The sequence below is a fragment of the Ips typographus genome, linkage group LG2 (assembly GCF_016097725.1).
Source record: "Ips typographus isolate SLU linkage group LG2, UJ_Ityp_2.0, whole genome shotgun sequence".
Lineage (NCBI taxonomy): Eukaryota > Metazoa > Arthropoda > Insecta > Coleoptera > Curculionidae > Ips > Ips typographus.
The window spans coordinates 17,296,704-17,323,414 of NC_138423.1; the positions used below are offsets into that span (position 1 = coordinate 17,296,704).

At 32.3% G+C, this 26,711-nt stretch overlaps 1 protein-coding gene across 7 annotated transcripts in view; it reads left to right on the forward strand.

The window, feature by feature from the left end:
* CASK (peripheral plasma membrane protein CASK) overlaps positions 1-26,711 on the forward strand; it is a 196,620-nt gene that overhangs the window by 51,906 nt on the left and 118,003 nt on the right. The gene's annotated exons all lie outside the window — the stretch shown is intronic.

Here is a 26,711-nt window from a genome sequence, read left to right on the forward strand (position 1 = left end):
AAATAATAAAATTTTGAGCTTGCATCACTGTAAAAGCCAGTTGACAGCTGTCAAAAACAGTCACGTGACCTTAAAAATGTAGTTTAAATGTTGATAAATTGGTAAATTATTATAATAATTCGTAATGAATATTGTTTCAACTCAATATCATGTAACAAAGACTTTACTATAATAATTACATGTGCCTATGCTGTTCTGTTCAATTTTCATTTAATTTTGTTATATTAATACACTACATTTTGAAGTATACAGACAATGTCTCAAAATACTCTCAAATGTCATAAATATCTCAAAATGCCTCGTAATACCTCACAATGCTTCGTAATAATGGAAAAGTGCCTCATAATACCTCGAATTACCTCGAGTGTGTATGTACATTAAATTACCTCGGCGATCTACCCCTCGAGAAAAGCTATCAAAGTAATTGAAAAAGAATAAGTGAAGAAGCAGCAATGTTGGAAAGTGTTACAATTTTTAATTACAAGACATGACACTTTGACGAATACTGTAGTCTACAGTGTGAGTCAGTTTAGGATGAATGTCATTTCAAGTCTAGTATGGACGTTGTTGAACTCCAAATTGCGTCTTTAACCGACCATGTATGGTAAATCTTACTGTTGCTAAGTTGATGTGCTTCCAATTTGAAACACCCTGTAACTGCGAATTTTTAAGAACTGTCACTATTGAAGGTATTCCATGGTGTACTAAGTTTTTATCGGAATAACATACCAAACGAAAGTTTCAGTTAAAATGACTATCAAGAAATTACATTATTTGCTGTTCAAATTTAATTTTGGTCTATAATAGGATTAACCGGCACTAGTATTTAATCTTTATTATAATAATTTAATTAATCAGTTAACTAAACTGCTTTAAAATTTAAGCAGTTAATATCTATCGCTATCCCCCCGAATGTTTGTCATAAATAACGGGTTTTATTCTGTATCTATATTAATAGACCTAACCTCATAGACAATAAATTGTGGGCAAATTTGCCAGCCATATAGTCGCAGTTTTAATGCATAATAGATGTATCAATTCTGCTCCAGTTTCTTTAATATCCGGTAAAGAGAATAAAATATTCCAGTCATGTTTCAATATTTTTTGAACATAAATTTACGCAAGTGTGCTCAGGATACTACAACTGAATTTTCAATGCATGATGCCCGTGTCGTATCATGTATAAAGGTTTTTGTTATGATAAGTGTGAATGTGTTACGTATGCTCCTCGTTATTGTGCGTCGTATTTCTGCTCTGTTTTTTGAATACGAAATAGTTGCATAATGTTAAAAGATGTCGAATTTGCATTATTGTTATGTTATTGTCATACCGCAAATCTTTAATTTTTGACGAAATTATGTTTTTCATTATTTTCATTCCTTTTAATACAGTAAACTGTTCAGGTTGTGTGTGTAGATGGCATTTTCTTTCAATTTAACTTATCATAAATAGTTTCTTTGACGTTGACGTTCAGTTATATTAGTAGAAATATTCGGACCTATAACATCTTATTCGTAACAATGTTTTTAGAACAGATTTCTAGAAATATTTTAACAAAACATGTTTTTGAAAATTGACAATTTAGAAATACAAAAATTTGCATAATTTCAAAACAAATATAATTTTGTTTTGCACATTGACTTTTACGAAAAAAAAATACAAAAAAATCTAATTTAAAACCTTCAAATTTTCATGCCAAAAAATCTCAATTTAACTGAAGCACTTTTTTATTCAATTTAGCATCATTAATATTTTGGATGTTATTGTTTCCAGAGACGAGGACAAAACGCCCGTTAACTGTTTTAAATAAATGTCACCTAATTGTTTTCCTTTTCTCTTTTCTTTCCTCAAGATCCGCATACTTTCCTGAGACTCCGTTTTTAATTGGGTGATTTCTTCTGCTTTGTAATCTGACCCTGACAAATACTTTTGTGTCAAATATGGCTTTTTGTTCGTCGGCCAAATTTATGGAAGCAATCTAGGAAAAAATTGCTGGCAAAACGAGCTCTTTTAAATACCAGTTTCACGCCGACGGTCTTTTGGATCCCTAATAAAACGTGTAATGATTGAGTTTTTATTGTAATTTATTATACTCTCTAAAATATTGACTTTCAAAAACAGGATTTGATCTATCAGGTTAAGAGGTCAAGAAGGTTTGTTTAGTAAAGTGAGTGTAATTAATCAACTGAGGAGGAAGTTTGACCCTTAATACGGTGATAAGTAATGCCTGTTTGCTATGTTAATCGCAAATCCTTTGGTAAACACTTGGTTAAGTTCATGTTAGTTTAAATCCTGTTTTTTTTTTTAATAGGGAGGGAGTAAATACGTGCGAACGGGTTTAAAACGGATACATCTTAATAAAAAGGGCAACAATACCCTGCTTTGAATAAATCTGCATTTCAATTAATTTGTTTACACAGTGACCACTTTTCAAATAAATGGATTTATGAGACTTGCCCGGTGCAATAAAAAGACTTGCCTCTGTTTACCAAATGATGTTGCAGATTGGCCCAATTTAATTTGCCCCGACAGGGTGCCGTCGTAACCAATTTCACGTTCGCGAGTGTGATATTTAAAATCCATGCCCGATATGCATATTTTTATTGGCCGGAAAGTGATATTTAATGTTTTTCTGTGAAATCACGCCGTTGTTTGCATTTTTCCGAGCCAAAACACATTTCTGATTGGTTTTATTATTTTTTTGCTGCAGGTTTTACTTTATTTTCTAATGAAAAATTATAACCTTTACCTAGTTGTCTTTTATGGGCAACTGATTTTCTTCATCAATAATTTCCAATTTACCACAAAAGAGAATCTACGATTACTAAAACTTTAGTTGCACATCATCAAGCTGAACATAACCTGCGTCACTAATTGTTTTATTGCAATTATCACTGTTTTTTTTTTATTGAATCCGGTTTGCAGGACCATCATTGCTGACTGGTTGACAACATACAATACTAATAAAAAAATTCCAAAATTGCACTTTTGACTGGAAAATTGAAAAAACTAGCTTTTTTCCGTTTTTACTTCAGTTAGTCTCATTCAGTGACAAGAGCATGAAAAATAAAACTGGCTTCTCTAGCTCTTCACATTTCCGAGAGATGGAATTTCAAAAAGTGCGTAAAAAACATGGAACGTTGTTTGTGAATAAAGTGAACCGTTTACGAGAAAATAGACAAAGTATAGAGAGAGATTATCAGAAAACTGGCAACATTTCGCCTTATTGCCAACATATTTTTAAACGCAAAATTTAAATTTTTCTGTTGTTATTTAATGTTGTTGTCTGGTAAGTTAATATAAACCAACTATTATGTATCATTACTGTGCAGTAACCATTCTTAGCAATAATATATTATGATTTACAGTTTTATCCTAAAACTAAACCAATACTGTGATTTACTAGTAAATGATAAGTGATGGATATAAATTGAAGGTAATTGATGTTCTCTTTTTATTGAATTTTTGCTGCGTAACTCTCAAATCTATTTTTTTTCATATTGCTTTGTATTATTCGGCGTAAAATTTAATAATTCCAATACTTCGATCGTTTTTCATTTTTTTTGTGATGTTTCAGTATGAGTTATAGTATTGTTCTCATAAACCTTTGTTATGGGAACAACAAATTGTATATTATTTAACGAGATTATTATAGATTATTATTGATATTATAATTGATTAGTATTACTCATGAAGATTGAGTTTCAAATCATCGGGTGAGTAATAACTATTACATGCGAAGGAATACTGTACTTTTTCTACGACGCACTTTATGGTAAATATTCTCAATGGTAGAAAATAATTGGTAACGGACAATTTAACTGACAACTGTTGCAAAAATCAAAATCAAAATCAAGATATAGGAATAACACAGTTTGACAAGAAAAAATGTAAGTTTCTATTACACTATTTTGTCACTCCATTTTACTTTGGTTTTAGCTATCGGTAATGACTCATTACTCACGGATAGGTAATGGGTGTTATTATCTGCTTATTAAGCATATTATTAAACAGTTGTAAACAAATATGGTTTTTCAAACATCTTTAAAATAATTTTTTTTGGTATGTATATTTTAACAATTTACTTAAGTATGGCAGATTTATTGCGTCCGGAATATTTTGCTGCACGATTTTAAATCCTTTCAGACAAATTAACCTGGATTTCCAAATACGTTTGAATAAGTAGCGTTATTATTATCCACTGTATCATAATATATCAGTGGGGGCTTTCATTTACATAATGCACAATGCATCAAATGTCCCGCATAACCGAATCTGAATACCACAGTGGACGTTATGCTTTTATGAAGAAATATGATGCGGAGACACATAGTTGGAAATTGTTGGCCACGTAATGCGAGTACAAGCCGGGAAACATTTACGGGCACGCCCCAGTTTATTGTTCACTTGCCGAATACAATGTTTGCACGATATCTCGCAAGTACCTATTAATTTGCTGCTTTATGGAATGCTACGGTTTTAAATTTGAGATTTTATTTTATCTAGCATCGAAATTATATTAGGATAAATAGTTCAGTAAATAATTTAGAACATTAAAGAATATGAGTTATAATGTTATTCTTCTAACCCTATTTTGTAGAAAAATTCCTTAGATGAGACAACATACTAAATATATATGAGAAGAAACTAAAAAATCTGAAGGTAATAACTTATAGGTTAACTTAACTTTAAGTTCCTTAAATGCTGAAAATTCAATTTTTATTGCATATTTTTGCGTATATGCGCATATTTTTCAATAAATAAAAACCAAGACCGAGCTGCAGGGATGTCTAAGACTAGAGGTAGTTGCAGGAAGACAAAATGGACGGTTTTCAAATTTAAATGGCGACAGTGGACCGTTCGTATAAAGGAGCAGGGATGTTTTATTCTGGTTGATTAAAACCGGTTAAACCTTTAGAGTTAAAATTACATATGACAGCAAGAATAACCGAACACATCGTTGACAGATTCGAATTACAGAGTGAACAAATAAACACTTAACCTAACTCGTCGCAGTAAAGGTCATATTAATAATAATCATTCCTTGAAACTTAAGGTAGCCTCATATATGGTATTACGGCTACCTCAAGTTTCAAGGAATGATGATGACCCTCGGATCAAAACGTTTAGGTGTCAAAAAACTAGTGAGATGTGTTTATCCTTGAAAAAAATTTAATATTGTGAGATTTAAAAGATTCTTAATTTATTATCAGATTAATGAAAGTGAAGCGAAAACAAGGAATAGAGATGCAAGCAGAGAAATCCGTCTAGTCACTTATTAGTAAGTTTTTGTTAATAAATTTGTTGAAATAATTGTAATAAATTTCATAAACAAGTGGGAAAGAAGTTATTTGTTGCAACAGTTCTTATCCAGGAAAATAAAACAACAATAAAATTTGCATGTGACTTAGCAACAAGCAAAAAAAAAACATTTCGAAGAATTAATTATAAACCAACAATTTGGTGGAGATATATTGATGATGTTTTCTCAACATATCCATTCGGTAATGGTCATCTCAACCAATTTCTAACACTCATAAACTCAATAGATCAAATTTACAACAGAAACTGAACAAAATAACGAACTTACATTCTTAGACATTCTAATCAAAAAAGACATAAACAAATTTGAAACAAAAGTATAAGAAAACCAGTCCACACAAATAGATATTTAAACTACAAACCCAATCATCCAATAAGGTTAAAGAAAGGTACTGAAAAAAGGAACAATTTAATAAAGAAAAATTGTTCATTAAAAATGTTCTAAATGAAAATGACTATCCTGAAACATTTTATAATAAATGTTTTAGAGATTTAGAACATCCAAAACCATTTGGAAATCAAAATCAATTTTTATCTTTTACAAACCTTTTTATACCTTACATTCCAGGTATTGCTGACAAATTCAAACGAATAGCTAAAAAATATAACATCAGAACAATATCTAGAACTCAAAACGCATTAAGATCACACTTAACTAAAACTAAACCTCAAAGTAAATCTACGTGATATACAAAATTCTTTTCGAATGCAATCAATTTTATATAAGTGAAACTTCCAGATCTTTAAAAAAAACGAATTAAAGTTCACCAAAATTATTTAAGAACTGGAGACTTTTGATAATGATCATAGAGTAAAATGGGATGAATGTAGTATCATAGATTTCAAAAAATAGATTAAACTATGACTCCTGTGTTGCGACATCCTCTATTAATATTGACCAAACTTGGTTAAATGTTCTAGAGGACGAGATGACATTGGGTCATATCAAATCAAACTAAAATTTCTTGTAATTTTGTTTTTGTTATAACTCACGTTTCACTACAACAATAGATATCCTTTTCTCGTGAAATGACAAGTCAATACCAAATTTGTAATGACAAAAATGGTTTAATATTTATTAAGTTGTTGTTTTCTGTGTTCTGCCGTTGTTTTTTATTTCTTACATTCTCTGAAGACGGTGGTAGACTTTCCACCGAAACGTCAGGTTTTTTAGGTATCAAGAGCAGTCTAAGTCAGTGCTCTTGTGTTGGGAAAACTAGGTTAATGTGTTTTCAATTTAATTGAAAATAGTGCGAATATCTATTTACCCAACAAACCTTTTTTGTGTGGTGAGACAGAAGACCCAACTAGAAACTATAGTTTGTTAAGTAGTATCTATCTGCACTTTACTATTTTCAGTGTTTCAGTACAAAAGTTTGCATCAAAAAAGCCATTTCACCGGCTTTAAAGCGTTCTAATTGGCGAACGCAATCAGTTTGCGTGTTTCAATTTTCCCGGTTCCATTTTACTCAGAAGTCATTTCTGTTAAGTAAAATGCACCGTAGTTAACTATCGAAAACAGATTTTAATTGATTCAGGTCATTAGTGTTTGGCAGCTTTTACTGAAAGCTGAAAGCGTCGCTTTTCCCGTTCGAAAGTTTCCGCGGTAATTTGCCGCATTCTCGGCGAAGTGTTTTACAAAAGCTTAACGTGGTTTGTATTTTTTTATTTTTTAATGTCGCTCTGGTGGAAGTTTATTATCTTTGATGTATGAAGCTCATCCCTGACGCTTAGCATTTTTGTAGGCATTCATGTTTTCTAAAGCTTAACATGGCGGTTTTTGAGTTTGATGATTCGTTTTAAAATAAACCACTATTTATTATGAAGTTATATTTTATGCGTTGACGTTTAAAATTCTATGCATATTCAGTATTTTTAACGTAATATTATAAGCGTACCGGTACCGAAAGCTATTTCAGTTTGCGTTTCATATATGGCCGAATTTTTACATATCGACATTTGTTTTAACATTTTTCTTTCGGCGGTATTCGTATATTGAAAAGGCACGTCGCATTAAAGGGAAAAGTCTGCGTCTTTATTCGCTTTCACAACCACAATTCAAATTTTTGGTATTTTTCTAAATTTAAGCGCGTTATGAAAGTGGATAGCAAACTTTTCCAGGACAAAATTGCAACCTTGCCGCAACTTTTACCATTATCGAATGTTGAAAATTGAAAATGAAATCCAATATTAAAACTACGCTGTTTGATATCAACTTTCCAGTGCATACTTAGACCAGTTTCATATATTTCGGCAATATTCGACTGGTGCTGACAATAGGCTTGTGCAATTTTACGATTACATATTTTATGTCACGTGATCCACACTTCGAAAATGGGGTTGTCAGGTCCTGGTGCGCAGAGTAATAAAAACCGTTATTTACGGGATCCGTTAGAAAGGAAACGTTCTTTACAGGAAAATATGGAGACATGACCAATATTTCTCAGATATAAATGTATGTTAGTGTTGCAGAGAGGGTTTTTTTGAAACGTGTTGAATATATCAGTGTATATTGTACGGCTGTTAGGTGTCGTCGTTTTATCACCACAATTCTTTGTAAATAAATTTGTCCTGGCTCGATTTTGAATTTATAACTTGGAATAGTTACGTAAATATCAAGTGCGGAAAGTGATAATTTGCTGAACGACCAACACGAGTAAATTTACATGCGTTTACAGAAAAAGACTTGCCTATGTCAAGCAACATAATGCATCAGTGTGCTATTAAACTGTATAGAAACCTTAAAGCCTTTGCTAAGAGGTTTCTATACTTTTTCCGGAAATAAAGACCACACGTTCTTAAAAATAGGTCACGACCTATATTCTGTATTAAGCAATGTGGCGCATCTTTCAATCAATATTGACTTTTATTTAAAGCCGGAATAATATGCATATAACACCCTCCGATATAAAATTCTCGGAAAATACCCTCGTTGTCTGATGTGGCTTGGGATTTGGTAAGGCTTTAAGGGATTTGCAAATCCACTTTTACGACTCTTGCGAAGAAATACGGTTGGTAGTCTCACTTATTTGTGCTTTTTATGCATACCGCAGTATTGTCTTGTTTTTGTTTGTTTTTACATTGTAACTGAAAATAGGTTTCAAACAATTTTAATAGAGACTGAAAAACTTATTTTGGTTACATTTACATGCATTTATAACAGGTATTTTACATGTTAACAAAAAGAGTACGTATTTTTTATGATCCATAACTCTAACGTACCTGAGAGTTGGCACGTTACCTAAACTTTACATTACGTTCTGTACGGGATAAAGTAAATGATTTTTTATGGAGAAGTTAACTTGCCAGGTTACTACATAAAATTCATTTCTTTTTCCCTGAAACTTTCTTTCTCCCTAAATTTAATCTTTTCTTGGCTTTCTTAACATAATTTTGACAGTTTGAGGCAGTCTAATTTTTTATTTTTGGCGTTTAATATCAAATCTGACTACAGTGACGTAGCGTTCTACTTTACGTTACTCGTGAGAAGAAATTGCTTGTAACTCGTTACATAAATAACAATTTAAAAGACAAAATTACTTCAGGTATCACATGTCAATCAGATCATTATTTTTTTAACATTACTGCCTTCATAAATTTTGTACTGTTAACTTATTCACTAGCTGTCAGGGCATGCTCACTACTGGCAATTTATTAAGAAAGTTCTGCTCTCAAAAACATGTTCCAAACTATCAAGAACCATAAAAGACGTATGAGTTTAGTTGTATCGAACTACTAAAGTTTCTCTAACATGCCTTTTATAAGTTACGTTTTATTTTAGTTAGACCTGACGTGCAGGTTCCCACAAGTTGAATATACAGGGTGTTTCTAAGTAGGTTACTTACCTACTTACTACCACTATAAGTGTGTGCAAGTACTTAACCTTAAACACCCTGTATAATAATATTATATGTTGTGTTTGTGATTTATACGTTATTAGATAGGAAATTTAATGAAGATTCTTAAAATGTGCTTAAAATAGTAATTTTATTACTACAAGTGGGTATTACCGGCAATTTTGTCCTTTCAAACTGTTTCTGGTAGTTCAAACTTTGACACCGCTTTACTCCCTGACTATACCAAATTTTGTAGTGTTTTTCAGGTTATTGAATGGGAAATTTAATGAAGATTCTAAAAATGTGCTTAAAACAGTAATTTTCTTACTACAAGTGGGTTTTACTAAAGATTCTGTCCTTGACTCTCCTTTCAAACTGTGTTTCTGGCAGTTCAAACTTTGACACCGCTTTCTCTCTGACTGTACCCAATTTTGTGGTGTTTTTTCAGGTTATTGGATAGCAAATTTAATGAAGATTCTTAAAATGTGCTTAAAATAGTAATTTTATTACTACAAGTGGGTATTACCGGCAATTTTGTCCTTTCAAACTGTTTCTGGTAGTTCAAACTTTGACACCGCTTTCTCTCTGACTGTACCCAATTTTGTTGTGTTTTTCCAAGTTATTGGATAGGAAATTTAATGAAGATTCTAAAAATGTGCTTATAACAGTCATTTTCTTACTACAAGTGGGTTTTAATATCGATGTTGTCCTTGAATGTCTTTTCAAACTGTGTCTCTGACAGTTCAAACTATGCCTCGAACATGCAAGAATTAAAGTTTAACAGTTTTCGAAACGAGACGTGTTTCTGTAATTTATGACAGTTATTTTGACAATTGTCACGTGATCGTCTAGCTAAATAGTGTTCTAGAACCACGTGACACACTAACGTCAAAACTGTCAAACTGTGCTCAAACACTGCCAATATCAGGGTTTAGAAAAGTTTTCTTGCAGTATTTGATATAAAACGTGTTTCTGAGATTTATGACAGTTATTTTGACAGTAGTCACGTGACTGTGTAGCTAAATTATCTTCTAAAACCAGGTGATATCTGTCACTAACATAAAAACTTAGAAAACAATTGATGAATAAATGAAAATCGGTATTTTTGAAGTATGGTTTATATAATAGCAAACTGCCATTAATTTTCGATGTAGAATCGATGGTTAAAATTTTTTGCAATTATTTTAAGAACCTGTCTAATCATATAAAATTAAATTTGTGTTCCTTATTTAATTTGTTTATTTTTTAATTTATCGTTATCTACCGTTATTGGCCGTTTGGCCGAATATTCTAGCGCCATTAAATATTTTGACTTTGCAACACTGCATTTTTGCTGATTTGTCGTCGTCGGTTTTTTGCTTATAAACATTTTTTTTTTAATAAATCACCTTGTATATATATTTTAATATTTTAATTTCTTGTCTACAGTGTTTAATACTTAAAAATCTAAGACTCTACTGTGTGAAAAATTGGATTAGTGAGACAAAAGGTTTTCTTCCAGCAAATTATCCTTATTTTGCTTTTAAAATCGGTCAGAACATTTCTAAGTGGATAATGTCAGTTTTATCCGGTAACAAATACGTTTTTAAAGCTGGAACTGCTTAGAATCGCGCTTTTCTCGAAAGTTTCCGTGAACCAACTTTCAGTTAACGTGCATTTTACTAACCCATAAAATAAGCCCGGTGAATTAGTAGATCGGAATAAAGGAAATTGAAGAAACGGCGCTACTCGAATGCAACCGCCATTAAAGAGGTACCGTAAGAACAAAACTTGAAATAGAATGGAATTATCTTAAGTTATTTAACTGCCCAGTTCTAATGGGGGATAATTTCGCAGAAGAAAAGAAATTAGCTAAATGAAGCGTGTATTTTAAAAAGTACGTTAAACAGTTTGTAAAGTTTTTTCTTTTCTGGCTGGTTTGATGCGGAAAGTTGAGTGATTAATGGAACCGCGCTGATTTAGAAGTGTTGTATTATAAAATATAGGCATTTTCAAATTTGACGGCCCATTTCCTGACTTCTGAACTGAATAAATCACTTTCAGTTTTTATTATATTTCCCAACTTTCTAATCTAATACAGCTATTTTTTTATGTTGTGACATTTCTTTGCTTTACAAATGTCTATTAAATCCAGCCAAAACGTTAGGTATTTATGAAACCGCAGTTAGGAAAAGTTCTATTTTCTGTAACGGATGAAGATTTTTGAAAATTCATTTTGAAAAAAATATATTTTAAATCAACAACAAAAAATCTAAAATAAAACACTTGACAACATTTCTTGTTGTGTTTACCCATTCAAATTTTCATTACAAGTTTCATTCGTTACATAAATTGCCATTATATCTTTAATTTAAAATGAAACTCTGTTTATTTTAAATTTGTGGTATTTTAAGAAGGAAATCGCAGAAGACAAGCGAGGTGGGTAGGATAATCAAGAACGCTGGAAAATTACTAAGCGAGCGATATTGGAATGAGTTTCTTACTTGAGGTTCTTACATTGATAAAGTCCAATCTAAAGTATACTACAAACACTAAATCGTTGAGGCAGAGACTTTTTAAATTGCTTGCAAGTTTTCTTTCAGCATTTATCGTGGAGAAAAGTTAGTTTGAATTGTTTTGAATTTGTGTTACGCAAGTTTTCTTGTTAGGAGTGCTTAACAAATTTTGTTAAAATACTGAATATTGTTATTGGTTTAAGGTATGTTGAAATATTGTTTCCGTGTAAAAGTGAGTTGATTTTCAGTAGTCAAAACTGTTAATTCAGCTGTTTTCATTTGTACTAAATATAAGACCTAGAAAGTCATACAGGAAACGTGCCAAACAATAACTGGCACAGTTTCTAAAAAGTAGGTCAAGTAATACTTTTATTTACGTGCCGACTGAACTCGTTTTGTCTTGCATTACTTTCTTACCTTTTTCTTTTCAAGACTTAATTGGGGAATACAAGGTAAATTGTAAACAAACGGAATCTGTATTGGCTTTCAGGAAGGCTTAGGGAAACTTTAATTTTACATGAGGATTTGTAAGTTGGTAGTTTGGTAAGGTAGCCGAAACTTTACCATCATTATTGAAGCGGTTTCAGAACTTCGCTGCACTGTTTCAGAACAATTGCTCCATTAGCATTTAATTAAAGTTTTAGATGATTAGGGTCTATGCTGAAGTTTTTACTGTTTTGTACTAACTTTTTAGTTTACTTTTAGTTGATCTGAGTAGATTATACTATCTATCTCTTAAATTTTTAAGTTAAGTTAAGTTTAAATTTAAAGATTGAAAGCAAACTCAATAGGTATTTTCAGAAATTGGATTTTTCCTCTCTCTCTTTGTTGAGTTTAATACTAAACTTTTTTGTAATTATTCTTCATCTCAATTATCTACACGTAATCTAATGAAATTAGTAGGATCCTTAAAGAAAACTTTGAAAGGTTTTAACCCTCACACCCTCTAGAACACGCACTGAAAGTATTAAAACTTTTTTCCATTTGGGTAACAGATCACGGAATTTCCTGAAAGGAAATAATTAAACCTTTCCTAGAAAATGTGAGATGACCGAGAAAAATATTATAATAATTTGCTGCTTCATGCAGTTGGACGTTCCTAATCTACTTGGTTTGAGGTTAAGAAGACTATTTAATAAACCGGTAAAGTACGGGTAATACCCAAATTTTCGGGTTAATGCTTGTAGGATCATAGAATTATGCAGTGTTTAAAGAGGAACGGGATCTATTAAGTGGTCTTAGCAGTCACTTAATTGTTCTGGAAATGGTATACGTACGTGTACAGTAGAGAACATTAGAAGGCCAGTAGTAATTACTCCTATCCTTAACTATTATCCTTTGTATTATATTTCTGTCACTAATATCCATTTGTGTAAGTAATCGTGTTTAAAACTACGTATTGTATTTATCAGGTAACAGTGTTTTCTTCTTATAAAAGTAAGTATCGAGAAATAGAAAAACCGAATATTAGTGGACATGTCCATAGTAATTTCCCATCCCTACAATAGAAAACTGAGAGTTTATAGACTTTTGACATTGACTTACCAATCTGATTCGCTGTCCGTCATTCCTTGTCCATTTTGTAATAAATTTGGGACAAATAATCAAAAGTTATCACGGAAATAAAATCTTGATTCAAATTTAATTAAACAAAAATAGTTTTGGAAAATAATTGGTTTGACAACATGACAACAATTTGGCACTAAATTAGTACAATAGTTAGGTTGGTAACGTTGCCGCACTGTGGCTATCGTTGGTTTTTCGAAAGTGGTCGATTTAGTCACACTGCAGTAATTTGGAACTAAATTAACAAAAAATCAGTTTGGCAACATTTCTGTAATGTGACTATCGTTGGTTTTTCGAAAATGGTCGATTTAGTCACACTGTAGTAATTTGGAACTAAATTAACAAAAATTCAGTTTGGCAACATTGCTGTACTGTGACTGTCGTTGGTTTTTCGAAAATGGTCGATTTGTCAACATGGCAAGAGTTTGGTACTAAATGGTTAGTTTGACAAGTTCTGCACCCCGTTTCTTCTAGCTAAAATCATGAGCATAATTATACAGGGTGCATAAAATGCTTTGCAAATTTGAATTTCCTTTTTTCCTAATTTATATATAAATTAAACTCCCTACCTTAATCCATCTATTAATCTGTAGGTATTTCCATACATTATTACTTTAGTATCTACTTTTATTTTATGAAGATGTTTTAAATATCTTGTTTAATGACATCAAGCATTGAATACCCCAAACTCTAAAGACGGCAGTAGCAAAAGTTCATCCATTACTGTTTAAAACTCTCAGAAAAGTTATATAGGAGTTTTAGGATCGCTTTGGGTACTGTTTGGATGGGTATTTGAGGGAACTTCTAGCATCTTATTTAATAATTTAGTGCGATTGGTTCGGTTGAGGCCTTTGCAGTGTTATTAATGAGGTTAGGTATGCGCATTTATAATACTGCAGTTTACAAGGAGCAAGGATAATTAACGTTGCCAAGGGGTTTTAAGTCCGGTGATTGAGCAATAATTCACTCTATGAATCTGTTGAAGTATCACATCCTACAGAAACTGAAGCAACTGTTTTTCTAAAAGTTTTGCTTATCTAATTAGATAGTTAGCCGCAATTCCAAACCAAATATTCCCAAAAAACATATTGAGAACCATCCTCATATACTTCATGCAGATTGACATCTCTGCCATGTGGTTAATCTGGAAACAACTTCTTGAGAAGTAATGTTTGCAAATTACATTGACCAAATGCAAAATGCGTAGAGGAAAGGTAGAGTTAGTCAGATATTATCGACCCTTTTTAAATATTACATCACCATGTTACAAGTTCATCGAGTTATAAAAACCTCGGAGCGTTCGAACTGTCCTCAAAACGGATTGCCTCATTTTCTTACTCACCTTTTCCGAATTTCGCTCATTTATCACAATCTCTCGGATACTGGGTCACTTTCTCCACGTGCTCTCACATGATTCGGCCCCCGCAGCAATCGGCAACGTGGCGAACCTGCGCTTTTCCTGCGATTCATCAGTTCGCGCCGCTTTTCAGCAGAATGAAAGTCTGCAGCATCCCTTCAGTGTAACGTTGCACGGTCTGGCGATAGGACAGTAGACGGAATCGATACCGGTTGTGTCGATACGATATCGACCGCGTAAATATGCGTCCTTGAAACGTTGATCTGTTTTGTAGTTCAAGGTAACGCTCGTCTACGAGGAATTGGGTAACGGATTGGGGTAGACGGAGAGAGGGTGGTTTTCCTCTTTTTTATTTTTCGAATAATTTTTTTTTAATACTTTTTGGTTGAGTTATAATTTGTAAAGATAAGGAAGGAGTTAACCGACAGGCTATTAAACAGTTAACGCTGTGTATACAGCTGCAGCTAATTGAATGCTCATGTTAGCACGTGTCGTATTTATACCCAAGACGGCAACCTGTTTGGTTAAAGTGACAAGTCAGCAATTTAACTTACGAGCTTAACTTTGGCAATTTAAAGTTTATGTCGATTACCATTTTACGTGATGTTCCTTTGGTGTTTTAATTGGCATTTATATTTATTTCTCTTCAGCAGGTCACTTATTAATTAATTAGGTTTTACTTTTTCTTTTTTTTTTAAATAATGCGTTATTAAGGTACTTAAGTAATCTGCTTAATTCATGTTAGAAAGTTAATTTTCTTCACGAAGCTAGAAATATGGTTTAATCACGTTTTTGGTTGGTTGGTCCAAATATTTAAAATGTTTGAAAATTCTTCAGGTTTAGTTAGTTATCAATTAATGAAAATCAAGTTAATAATAAGGTAATTGGAACATTTATTTTTTGATGAGAGGGTTGATTTAGGTTAGGGCACAGAGATGTAATTCAAATTATTTATTATCATTACACGAGTTGTTGGAGTGAACCCCAACTCTAGAATTTTGGAATGGTCCTACAGGAGAAAACAACTTGTATGCTTCAACAAACTTGGTCTTTATGTAAACAAAGTTCAAAACTTAAAACTAACCTTGACATATTTTAAAAGTTTCTACTCGTATTATCTGCGATTACTACGTGTGAATCCAATCGTCTTCACAATCTTCTTAAGAAGTTAATGCCTAGTTTGAGACCGTATTATTGAAGTGCAGTTCAACATAAATTTGAGTGGAATTATGTTGGCTACGTTGGCTTTTGAGTGTTTTGTTGGTCTATTTGCAACCCAATTGATATGCTAACGTTCAAAGCAATCGCTCTGTGGCTTTTGCAATGTTGCTTTTTTATTGTAGTTTTGATTAGGGGCTAGCAGAATTAACTTTCATTAAAGCTTGAAAAGATGAAAATCATCTCATTATCATGCTTACTTTTAACTATCATTTATTTTTGGTTGCCGGTTTCAAAAACAAACCATAAATGACGATTTGCAGGTCTACACCTCAATTTCGGTATATGGAGGTTTTGTGGGCCGTGACATGGTAAAAAACGTGTTTTGGCTTCTTCTTTATCTATCATTTTGAAGGCGATTTAATGTTTCTGTTATAAGGCTGTTTTGATAAACGCTTTTGACTTGTTTGCTACGCTGTGGACATGTTAAAACCAAAACCAAAAACCAAATTTTTTTTTTAAATATACGGATTTGGATTATTTGAAAATATTGAATCAAATAATGTTAACAACGTTATTGCTCTTACAGTCAAAGCACTGAAAAAAAAACTGCGTTGTGAAAAATAAACTTTCTTTAAGTATCTACTATCTAATTTGTTGAGCTTTTACTGTTTAACCTTTCTCCCAATTTATAACTTACGTAATTAATTGTTTGATGTTATTAATTTTGAAAGTTTACCCCAGTACAACTCAACTCTTCGGGAACAAAAACAGAGGTCCTATAATTTTATTTCTCTAATATCCCTGTCGTAATTTCTTACTTTTCAGTACGTTGAGAATTTGTAACTTTGTGTAAAAATGAGGTGCAGCTATATACAAAAAAATCAAATATTACACAGCCATTTTAATTTGTATCATTTGATTTTATAGAGTGTCTGATTATACATCTAACTTTTTCGGATTTTATCATAATAACTTTTAATGGTAATGTGTGTAAGTCGTTTTAAGTGTTGAATTTACATTTTGTCTGTTAAAAAAGACTCACTGATTAAAAACTCAATATGCAAGCTAGAAACGAGCTAGGCAAGAAATTCGTTTTGCCACAATTAACGAAAATCCACTACTGAAATTGAGATTTGGTACTGATATGTCCTTAAAAAGTAATGGATTTTCCTAACAATGGATTGGGCACACTACCTTTTATTTCTTCCGTATCTAGCGATTTTAAAATGCATGAGACAGAATCAGCTAGTCCATTTCAATGCATTTCGTTATAGTGTTTCAGAAAATGTGAATGCACATTTTCAACAGGAATAAACTACCCTTAAAAATTTCCCATTTTGTTAAGATTCTTATTTTATTAAGACTTTTAAAGCTATTTTTCATTATACTTCTTTGAAAACCCTATATTTTCATCTCTATTAGGAGTAATAAAAAACGCGTTTTTCTGTGCGCCGGCACGGAAATTTTTTTCCGTGCGCTGAATTAAAATGCTTAGTAAATGGCTTTAAAATAGCAACGTACTGCATAATACCTATATTAAATTTAAGACAATTTATAAGCCGACAAATATTTAGCACAAACCTGCATTGTCATTTAATAAGTAAATGCTGGAATATTTAGATATATTTCCGCAGTATTTGTTGACGTTTTATGGACATTGTCTGACAGTGATAACTTACAACAATTAAATCACCTTTGAAGTACTTTAAACTAGTCGTAGAAATGATGTCATTTTTTCTCAAGTCTCGTTTTAATGCCTTCGTTTTCAAAGAAGTATAATGAATAATATCGTTCATAATTCGCCTAAAAATAGGTTTTCCGTGCTTGCATGACTTCCGAATGGATAGTACGCGCACGGAAAAACCTTTATTTTTGTACTCCTAATAAAATATACTATTTTTGCAATGTTACATCGTTATTTTTTTTCGTCGTTTTGATATTGATGACTTTTGCAGGTTTCTGCTCTTCCACTTCCAGTACATTTACAGTTTTTTGCTTATTATGTAGGATCTACACTTCCTTCTCCATTTTCTCATGACTTCCATACGTTGATAACATTAGCCTACGTCTCAATGATTTTTAGTTTCTGCTTTCAATACACACTAAAGCACCAAATTTTTTCATCATTCAGAGGATTAAAGGTTTAGATTTGGTGATTCCTAAACAGACCGAGTGTTGCATATACATCAACTTCAATACGAGATGTCGTTGATTCGTATTCTTATTACATCTCGATTACTTTGTCGGTTTCCTCTAGATGTTAATGAATTACTTACCTACCTTACCTCGCACCTCCTTCCTTTATTGCTTGAAATTGGAGTTGAAAAGACGTATTTTGTTTAGGTAACATTACTATATTTTGTGTTGAAATTTTACTTTCCACTCTTACACAAGCATTATAATCGAAATTATGACAAACGTTGACTGAAACCAACGTTGCTCGTGTTTCTGGACAATTAAATAAGAAAAACACGCCCAATCTGTAATTTTCACTGACAGTTCAAGACAAATCGAACGGCCCAATTTGGCTTTATGGCCAGGTTTGATGTTCAGAAGGAGGATTTTAGAAAATTTATTATGTTTTATCACGCTCGCTAAGCAGGTGGCGGGAATATGAAAAATCCTGAAAGGCAAAGTGTTAGACTACGTGAGGGGAATAAATAATTGCGATTCGTAAAATCTGTTTGTTTCCAACCCGGTTCTCCATGATATTCAATTTATTAAAAACCCTAAGATCATAGAAACGTCACATCCAAAACGTTTACCTTTTCATTGCGGTTGCTACGTGATCTCATTTTGCTTTGATTTTTGTTATAGTATATTTCTTCTCTTATGTTCAGATTTAGTAAAATTATTTGTACCAAAAAATTAATGTGGGGTAGCTGTTTAAAATTATTTAAAAGGTTTAAAACTCGTTTAGATAAGCCTCTGCTCCTTCTCCTGGGGTAACATATTTTACATAATGCGAGTGTTTATCTGCTGACCTAAATAAGAATTTTGACGCCTTAGTCCCAGTAAAGTTAACCTCCTAATGTAAAATATGCAAATGTACGGTTTAACGGTTTTTTTTATGTTTTACTTTTATGTGTTAATTAAAATTTAATGTTTCTCTAGAGAATAGATTTTTATAACCCTCTACGCGTATAATAATTATTAGTTGAAGATGAATTGTACAGTTGTTTTCTTCTTCTTTTCTCCAGTAAATTAATAATAGTACTAGGACAGAAAAGTGGACTTTTCTAAACAAGTTCTAAATTTTTTTAATTTGTTAGCTACAAACTCACATTTAAATGGTTGTATAATATTTATTTTAATTGCTAATAACTCAAATGCTCAAACCATATTTAAATACAAATTGCGGCGTTCGGGTCGCCCAGAATTTTGATTAAATAATAAATAATTTATCTGAAAAACGTCGCCCATATTTTTTGTGAATCGGACAGACCGTAGGGGGTAGCAAAAGCGATTTTTAATTCGTTAAAGCTGTCATCCCTGAAGCATCCCGTAAAAGTTTTAATTAAACCAATGCTCGTTTCGTTTTGTTCTGTCCCGATGAATGGCGATATTTTCTTTTTACCGCTGTCATATGCTGAAAATTTTACCGAAAATCGAGTTAAAAGTTTATTTTGTAATGCTAAAATAAACACTACCATAAAAGTTCAGAATTATTTTTGGTGATCGAGAGTTGAGTATGATTAATTTTACTCGGTTTGGTGGAGGAATTTATTTTTTGTCCGTGTTTTATGTGAAACTAGTGCAAAATAGAAATTAAAACGATTTTTGTTAACCTCACTCAACATTTTGATTTAAAAGCTGGTATTAACAGTAAAGGTCATTCAAGCTGAAATTATCGTTTTCCATGTTTTTGTTATTGTAAAATTTTATGCAGTTTTACTGTTTTTTGTGCATTTAATAAGTTGAAATGGTACATTTTATTTTTAAAGCTTGCATATTTGCAAAATTTTTAACACTTTTCTACTTTCTAATTGAATTCTAAATTTAACTACTACTTTATATTACCCTTTGTCTTAGAAAAATGTATTACAAATTTATTTCAACTGATCCTATCGCCCTTGTATGACCAACTAGCAAAAAATCTTGTGAGGAGAGAAGAAAGTTGCGGAAAACTTAATCTTCTACAAAAATAAATGAGTTCAATTTTGCTTGCTAAATTTTATACTTAACTTAGTACATTGTGAATTCCATGTTTAGTTTTAAAAGAGTCACGTGACTCTAAAAATATCACTCTAAACGTAAAAACTGTCAAGTGACGTTAAGTTCAGTCACTTGATTCTTGATTCAGTGTTGAAAACTAAAAAAAAAACGGTCACGTGATGATCTCCAGAATCGGTTTTTGACGTCAAAAAAAGTCACGTCATTTTTAAAATTAAATTTTATGATTAAAAATAGTCACGCGACCCTTCAAATAATATTTTGACATTTAAAATAGTCACGTGATGTAGTGTATCGGCGTGAAACATTAAAAAAATAGTGACTTGACCTGTACAAATAAACTATTTTGAGTGAGCTTATCTGCGTTATTTAAGGAGCTACTAAAAAGTGTAAATAAGGAAAGAGGTAGGAAATTTCACCCTGTACAAGATTGTATTAAGGCGTTTTTACCCTTAAGGGCCTCCCTAAGGAGTTACAAGGCAAAAAGTGACAGGGTGTACCAAATTGCTTTTTTTTAACTAAGTCCATTTCGACTCAAAAATAGGCTTATGTTATCACTTTCAATGTAATACAGTTAAGATGGGACATTTCTTGTTTTTCTCCTTGTACTATTTCAATATTTCTACTTCTTCAAGAGGCCTAACGAAAAATATTTTTCTTATTGCATGGCTTATTGCATTTTCCTATCTCTGTTACTAAATACGTAAATGTCACAGAAAACATTGTAATAACAACTATCATTAGCGCTAATTACCCTTTTCCTTCCTATTAACAAGTATTCCAGATAAAATCGAGCAAATGTACCGAACAACATTTAAATATTAGGAATACTAGTGACAACTTATCAAAATAAAATTGCTTATACATTGTAACTAAAACATACTTCTTACTTTACTTTCTGTACATTTTCTAAGCTGTTTCGCACCTTCCGTATAAACTTTGGTTCTAATGTTCTCTTTAGGTTTTACTGTCGCAAGTTTTGACTATAAACTGAACTTATTAGTGCACAATTTTATATCCACGATGCAATTCGAAACTTTTTAACGTCACTTTTACTTGAATGTAGTATTCTAGCTTCATTTTTGGTCTTTAAATGGATGGATGGAACTGTTTTATCGCATGGGAAAATAAAATAGTAATAAACTCAATGAAGGTTTGGCGTTTGATATATAACAGGGCTATCCAGGGTTAATTAACAACTTATCGAATCTTCTAATATGAAATTTGGTAGCTGCAGCACTCGACAAACTTATCTAAGATTTTCATAAAATTCATAAAAAGCACGATATCATCGTAATTTTTTGCCTCAAGTTTTATTATGATATCATGAGCAGTAATGAGATGACCTAAAGGCTCAATAAAGAAGTTTAGTTCTTTAAGTCGTTGACTGAAGAACAAAAATTCCAAATTTGTTAAGACTACTATTACTTTGTTAGAAGATAACTTTGACATGGAATTTAACTACTAATTATTACCAGCTGTTTCATTATTTGTTCTAACTTACTAACAAACAACATTTTTGGCAAAATAAGTACAGTTTCCTACTATTGAATATGATTTCAGTCTTGGCAAATTAACTTGTAATTCAAACAGTGAAATGGTGCAGATATGCATTTTTCTGGATCGACGTATTTTGAACCAGCTCAAACATGAATTTAAACACCTCCCCATTCATATTCAAATACGAGCATATTTCCGCACGTCAAATATTCATTTACATGCGAACGACGACCGTTTAATTTCCTCGAATTTGTTTGCAGCTCCCAGATACGAGAATTAATGCGATATGTGTAAAAACCTTTCAAACTGTTCCGTCGCGGTGTTGTTCCGTTTTCAACTGACCATCAGTCGATGATTATTTGAGTTGCCCTTATTTAATTATGATCACTGTTTAATTCAGTTTATTTCACGCGCGAATTGCTCAACCGCTGTAATTGAATATTGATGTTATACAATCACGTCCACCGCGTTATAATAATTACATTTGAATGGTCTGTGCGGTTTCAAAATGACAAAAGTTGGTCGAAATAGAAACTTATCGCTACCTGATTTATGTTGATTAATGATTACTTTCCTAAAAAATACTCTGTACGTTGGTTATAACAAAATTTTGGTTGTAGAAGGTGTAAACAAATTGGGCGAAAGATAAATTGCCAAATCGGATACTTTTTTGCTAACCCAATGTTGACCGAGTAGAATTTCTTTTCCAACTTTCCTGACTGGCAAATCACAAAATTTGTTACCAAAAATAACAGTTGTTTGCCTATCAATATTTTGCAGGGATTCTAATCCAAATCCTCTGCCATTTTTTACCAGCTTTTCCACATTTTGTTATCGATACTCATTTGATAAGGCTCAGGTGCTCGTTCACCCCTAAATTTGTCGGCGAACATTCCTGATGATTTCATGACGCTGAGGGGAACAGATCGGTAATGGTTTCTTGATGAACTCGTGATGTCAGAGCGTTCACTTTATCGAAAGGAAATTCAGTTTCCCGCCCACGACACTTCTCGAGAACTTGCATACGTTTGCGATCGACAGAGAGAAATGAAAGTGTTTTTCACTCGGTCTATTTGCAGTTTTAACCCGGAGAGTTATCAAAAATGAATATTATAAACTTCACTTTGTATTTGGTTGCTATTGATTGCATTTGTATAGGCAATAATATATTATTCTCTAAGGTAATTTCGAATGGCTCTAGACCAGACATGTTAAGGACTGCTTATGCATCTTGTCATTTGAAATTGCATATATTATAGGTATCAATTATCTCGATATGTATACGTACTTAATCATGCATGCTTTATGAACAATTATTGCATAGATTACATGCCTGTTCTATTATGATCTGTTGAAGAGCAAAGTACGTATAGAAATGACTCAAGATTATTCACAAAGAATTTACGTAAAATGGTTAATTTACGAGAATTTTTTATGTATGTTCTCAGAATTTTGAATATTTCTTCTACGTTGAATTCTCAGTAATTTTCCGAGGATTACACGTTCTAATATATTTTAAAATTATATCCTTTAATCCCATTAATTTTATTCTATTTTGCACAACACCAAAAAAATTTTGCATTAACCTCCGTTTAAAATTTAGTGTTGTTTTATCAATTAAAATTAGTCGGGGTATTCCCGAGATACAGAGTAATTTATAAAAAAGTATGTTTTTTTTTCAAAAACATCCTGTAATTCCTTTTGTAGACCAAAAATTGAAAAACCCCCCCAACATGTTCCAAAATCTCAACCAAACCCATTACATGACACACAAAATTTTTTTTAAAATTATTCTAACCATCAAATTCACTGAGATGAAATTGAAGAAATTTGCAGCACCTTTTTCTTTACCCTGTATATCGGTGAAGAGTCACTGTAAATCCAAATTAATTCCTGGCTCTAATTGTACATAAAAACAGTCTTTTTAACTGTTTTTTACTCATTAAATTCGGCTTAGGAATTTCGGAGATATACTCCGTTAACAAAAATTATGCTGTATTGATCTTTTTCGTGAGCAGTTTAGTTGATATTAATAATATTGCTTAAATTTCATATAGATTCCAAAAATACAATGAAAGGTATGGCTTTGCACTAATTAAGGCAGTGGAATTTTGGACGACTTTTAAACTCACGCCAAATCTTCAGAAACCGTCATAATATGTCAGGTTTTCACTTACTAAAACACGTTTTCCACGTGGAAAAGCTCATTTTGGCAACCTCAATTTCAAGAAGTTTTTAATTCGTGTGGTTGGAAAAACGTGGGCCACTTTGACGAACTAAACTAGCTATGACGTTTAGTGACAAGCTTTTAGTCATCTGACAGCTGTCAAAAATCATTAAACAGTGACGTGAAACTGTAAAATGTCAAATATTCGCGTCTCTTTGATAAATCACGCCGGAAATTGTTATTCGGTACTCTATGGAATTAAAATTGGCAGTTGTGACGTTAAGTGACATTTTAAAACGTTGAATTTGAGAAAAATGATACATATTACTTATTCATTAGCATTGCATGTACATTCAGCACTGTAAAATGCTAAATAGTTGTACTTTGTATTTACATCCTAATACTTCCAATAGAGCCCCAAATTTGACATTTGTTAGGCTAAGTAAGGGACAGTTTGATATGTTTCTTCCATTACCTGACAGCTGTCAAAAATCACGCAGCTGTTTCTATAGTTCTATGGAGCAAAATTTGACTGTTGTGACGTTAATGCCTGTTTTCCTGACACTTTCACATCGATTTTAAGTAAAACTTAAGCAAAGTTTGAATGTGACAGATCAGGTGGAAAATTTTACAGTTTAAACTAAACACATCTAAGCTGTTCTTAAACTCAATTTAACCAATGTTGGGGAAACGGACATCAATGACATAAGTATCAATGTGTTTCTTTACGTCAAAACTGACATATTTGGCTCCATGTTGCTTTAAACACAATTTACTGTGCAATTACTCAAAGAAAGACATCTGTTTGGCATTTTATACTTGCATGTCACTGATTAGTAAGTTTTGACAGTTATAACAGCTGTCACGTGACCTAAGAAAAAAGTATAAAAGTGTTCCTTAACTCTTCAACTTTCAAATTTGGCTCCATGAAGCTTTAAACATTCCTCAAATAGCCAACTATTTGTAATTTTATAGTTTCAGGTCACTGATGGACAAGTTTCAACAGTTATGACAGCTGCCACGTAACGTAAGAAATGTATAAAAATGTCCCTTAACGTCAGAACTGTCACAAATGGCTTCATGGAGCTGTAAAGACTACTTACACTTACAACGGCAAGAAATAGTTTATACTTCCAAACTTCCAAACTCCATTTTCATTTTATGATTTCCAAATTTTGTTTCCTGAGTTGTTGTTTTTCATGTCATTCTCTTAAATTCTGTGTGTTATTGTTTCTTCTTTTGTTTTCAAACACATTGTCTTTACAATTTTAGAAGTTTGAGTGGTCTATCTTTACATAGGCAAATTGGAATAACCCCCTGAATCGCACCTTTATACTCGTAAAATTATTAGGTATTGTACTTTATAAACAGTTTAATAACTTAATAATGCTATCTTCGCTCTAATTTCTAAAACTAAACCAAACCCAAATACACGAATACAAAAAGAATAGTTAGTAATTACCTAACTATGCTTACCAAACTAAAATGTTTCCAACTTGACTTGAAAATTATAGTTTTTGAACTAATAGGAAAAAACGACAAGGGACATTAAATGTCTGTATCACTGGTAATATTCACTTTAAGACTACTGTCATTGGTTGAATTTGAAATATTGTCCAATCCTATTGAATGCGTACAGTGAGCAAATTAATAAAAAAAAAACTGTGAAGTACAATAATAAAGAAACACGTCTCGATGATCACCGTATTTTGGAGAAATTGTCATAATTTGTATAGGTATGACACTCATTTTTTTTACTTAGCCACGTCTGAGGTCATCCTAGCCTTAAAACCCATCCACAGCTTTGTATCAATGAAGAATTAAATATTTTTTTTGCAAATACTTAATTTGTAATGAATTTGAATGTAATGGGGTTGTCATAGAATGACCAGAAAATTTCGTTGAATAAAAAAGTCGAGAAAAAGAAGAAATACAAGATGTTGGTGATTTTCTGGTAGGTAATAGATTGGGTTATCTAATTTTTTTTTCAGTTCGTGATGGTGGCCAGTGTTATTTAAAAAAATTTTCTTTTTTTAATTGAAAATACCAAAAAGCCATTTCTTTAAGTAATACTTTGCAGAATTTTAAATTTAATTTTATATAACCCTTTGAAGTCAGTTTCTTTATAGCGCTATGTTTTAGGTTATTTCCAATCCATTTACGTTTTCCCTCATGCGTTTTAGGCATTGATATGATCCCTTCGTTTCCTGTATATCCCGGCTACAAATCTCGTCAGTTGGATCAGTAAAGGTTTGGGGCATACATATGTCATTTTCTAAGGGTTGTACCCCGAACATTTCCTATGGGGTGTAAATAATTGGTAATCTGGTAACAACTGATGGGAAACATCCACATGTATTCATCACAATTTTTCCATTTAAATCTTTGTTTCTACTAGTTGAAATTTTTACTTTTGTGACGAAATAGGAATGACTCTTTTTTTATAGCATCGTGTCCAGTTTCAGCAAGTTTATCAAAAAAATCAGTTTCTTAGACCTGAAAAAAGTTGGTTTTTAATATTTTCCGACCGTCTGGCTTTGTGAAGAGTTACATTAACTTTCTTGTCCTAATGAGAAACTCTCGCAGTATCGAAACTGAAGGAAAGTTCAAATCCAATTTGATTTTGCCTTATCTGTTCTGAGAGTCTGGAAATGGGGTTTTAGTTAGATATATTAAGTTTTTGCTTATTGTGTTTCAAACTTTTTTGTCCTCGAAAGAAGACGTGATAAAGGTTCTTCTTCTCACCCTTGATAATTGCCTCTCTCTCCGTTACAATTCGTAATTTTTAGCTAAAGAAAAGTACCACGGTGAGTTAAATAGTGCGGTCAATTATGTCAAAGCAATATAAATTTATGAAATCGAGTGAACGTTACAACCAAACTGCGGCCAAATTAGTGTGGTGTAGCTTAACCTGGATGCTTCGGTCAATCCTGTAGCCAAACTGGATCCGTATGATGACGTCGAAGGATGGCCGCACCAAGCGCGATATGGTAGGCAACCACCACCTTTGCCGCCATTTTGGTGCGACCAAAGACCGGGCAGATCGTCGGACCCTGTCACACCCGTGGGTGGACCCTATCATAGTGCTTGTCCTATACACAGTCCTTTTCGATATAGGGCTTTAGCCAATGGCG